The sequence below is a fragment of the Halichoerus grypus genome, chromosome 3 (assembly GCF_964656455.1).
Source record: "Halichoerus grypus chromosome 3, mHalGry1.hap1.1, whole genome shotgun sequence".
Taxonomy (NCBI): domain Eukaryota; kingdom Metazoa; phylum Chordata; class Mammalia; order Carnivora; family Phocidae; genus Halichoerus; species Halichoerus grypus.
Genome location: NC_135714.1, coordinates 203,621,741 through 203,625,036, shown reverse-complemented (window position 1 = coordinate 203,625,036; position 3,296 = coordinate 203,621,741). Strand labels below are relative to the sequence as shown.

The following is a 3,296-nucleotide window of genomic DNA, read 5'->3' as shown; positions in this document are numbered from 1 at the left end:
TAGGCAAAAACAAACAATGAAACAAAAGCCCAAAACCCTCTCTAATTTTAAAAGTATTAGAATCATAAAAAGTATGTTCCCTGACTAAAATGGAATGAAGGTAAAAATTAATAACAAAAGGAAATTTGTGAAATTTGCAGCAATTTAAAATTACAAAACATTCTTTATATAGTCAAATATAGGTTAAAGTCAAAATCATAAAGGACATTAGAAAAAAATTGAGGTGAGGAAAGGCTTGGGTGGTCTGGGATAACTAGCCGCCAAAATGAAGGTGAAGATGTTGAGCCAGAACCCAGACAACTATGTCCGCGAAACCAAGCTGGACTTACAAAGAGTTCCAAGAAACTATGATCCTACCTTACATCCTTTTGAGGTCCCACGAGAATACGTAAGAGCTTTAAATGCTACCAAACTGGAACGGGTATTTGCAAAACCATTCCTTGCTTCTCTGGATGGTCACCGAGATGGAGTCAATTGCTTGGCAAAGCATCCAAAGAGCCTGGCTACTGTCCTGTCTGGGGCATGTGATGGAGAGGTTAGAATTTGGAACTGACTAAACGAAAATGTAACCGTACAATACAAGCACATGAAGGTTTTGTACGAGGAATATGTACTCGCTTTTGTGGGACTTCTTTTTTTACTGTTGGTGATGACAAAACTGTGAAGCAGTGGAAAATGGATGGACCAAGCTATGGAGAAGAGGAGGAGCCATTGCATACAATATTAGGAAAGACAGTGTATACGGGAATTGATCATCACTGGAAAGAAGCTGTTTTTGCCACATGTGGACAGCAAGTCGACATTTGGGATGAACAAAGAACAAGTCCTGTATGTTCAATGACCTGGGGATTCGACAGTATAAGTAGTGTTAAATTTAACCCAATTGAGACATTTCTCTTGGGAAGTTGTGCTTCTGACAGGAATATAGTACTATATGATATGAGGCAGTCTACTCCCCTGAAAAAGGTCATCTTAGATATGAGAACAAATACAATTTGTTGGAACCCTATGGAAGCTTTCATTTTTACTGCAGCAAATGAAGATTACAACTTGTATACTTTTGATATGCATGCACTGGACACTCCTGTAATGGTACATATGGATCACGTATCTGCGGTGCTTGATGTGGATTATTCTCCCACTGGGAAAGAGTTTGTGTCTGCTAGTTTTGATAAATCTATTCGTATCTTTCCTGTGGACAAAAGTAGAAGCAAGGAAGTCTATCACACAAAGAGAATGCAACATGTTATCTGTGTAAAATGGACTTCTGACAGCAAATATATTATGTGTGGGTCTGATGAAATGAACATTCGTCTATGGAAAGCTAATGCTTCTGAAAAATTGGGTGTGCTTACATCACGAGAAAAAGCAGCCAAAGATTATAACCAGAAGTTGAAGGAGAAATTTCAACATCATCCTCATATAAAACGCATTGCTCGTCACGGGCATCTACCAAAATCTATCTACAGCCAGATCCAGGAACAGCGCATCATGAAGGAAGCTCGCCCACGGAAGGAGGTGAATCGTCTCAAACATAGCAAGCCTGGGTCTGTATCAACTGTGTCAGAGAAGAAGAAACACATAGTGGCAGTTGTGAAATAATACTTGGTATTCCTACCAGTCCTGATGAATAATTATTTGTTACATTTTGATGTGCAGACTGCAAATAAAGTACTGGCTTTAGAATAATAACAAACAGTTCAGTTACATGTGTAGAACACTACCCTGAAGAACTGTCCGGAAAGGTGGCCTGGTTGATAAGACTATCCAACATTTTATCCTTGATCTGCTTTCTTATTTCATTGAAGAATACAGTATTTGCTAGCTAACATGTTTATTACTGTTAGAAATTGCAGATACACTTTCGCTTTGATCTATTATTATGGATATACTGTACATTTGAATTTACATTTAAGACCAAACATCTCTTTTGTTACCTTTAATATTACTTTGGGTAATTATTGCAATGATTCTTCCTATGATTACATATAACGTGGAAGAATTATGTCAGAACTTTTTTAATTCAATTAATTTTCTGTGCTTTATTTGTATTTGGCTCTTTGAGACTTTAAAGATGATCAGCTTGCATTTATATAACTTTTATAAAAATTATAATTTATGGTCAAGTTGAGATAATAAAACCTCCTTTTCTCAACATTGTAACTTTGATCCATTTCTAATTTCTCAATCTCAGTAAATCATAAATACTTCTGTGTGACAAAAAAAAAAGAAAAAAAGAAAAAAATTGAGGTGAACTAAAACAAAACTTACGGGATTCAGTTAAAACCATGCTTAGAGGGAAATTTATAGTTACAATCACCTGTATTTAAAAAAAAGAAAGACCTAAAATAAATCAGCTAAACATTCCACCTTAAGAACCAGAAGAAAAGAAAAACCAAAAGAAAGAACAAAGGAAATAATAAAGATTAGAGTAAAAATTAATGAAATAGGGAATAGAGTAAGAATAGGGAAAATAAAAAGCATCAGAAGGTGGATTTCTGAAATGATTAACAAAATCAACAAAGCTTTACCTATAGTGACCAAGAAAATAAAGAAGAAAAGACTCATATTACAAAAACCAGGAGTGAAAGTGGGGATATGATTACCAACCTTTCAGAAATAAAAAGAAGAAACAACTCTATGCTAACATATATGATAGTCCAGATTCCTAAAAAGAAACACACTACTTGACTGAATATTTGTGTCCTCCCCAAATTCATAAGCTGCAACTTTAACCCCCAGTTTCACAGTATTAAGAGGTGGGGACTTTGCATTTGCAACGACATGGATGGAACTGGAGGGTGTTATGCTGAGCGAAATAAGTCAATCAGAGAAAGACATGTATCATATGACCTCACTGATATGAGGAATTCTTAATCTCAGGAAACAAACTGAGGGTTGCTGGGGTGGAGGGGGGTGGGAGGGATGGGGTGGCTGGGTGATAGACACTGGGGAGGGTATGTGCTCTGGTAAGCGCTGTGAATTGTGCAAGACTGTTGAATCACAGATCTGTACCTCTGAAACAAATAATACATTATATGTTAAAAAAAAAAAGAAGAAGAAGATAGCAGGAGGGGAAGAATGAAGGGGGGGAAATCGGAGGGGGAGACAAACCATGAGAGACGATGGACTCTGAAAAACAAACTGAGGGTTCTAGAGGGGAGGGGGTGGGAGGATGGGTTAGCCTGGTGATGGGTATTAAAGAGGGCACGTTCTGCATGGAGCACTGGGTGTTATGCACAAACAATGAATCATGGAACACTACATCAAAAACTAATGATGTAATGTATGGTGAT

The 3,296-nt window shown here is 37.0% G+C and overlaps 1 pseudogene; it reads left to right on the top strand.

The window, feature by feature from the left end:
- The first annotated feature begins 231 nt into the window (after positions 1-231).
- LOC118518899 (DDB1- and CUL4-associated factor 13 pseudogene) lies at positions 232-1,696 on the top strand (annotated as a pseudogene).
- The last annotated feature ends 1,600 nt before the right edge of the window (positions 1,697-3,296 follow it).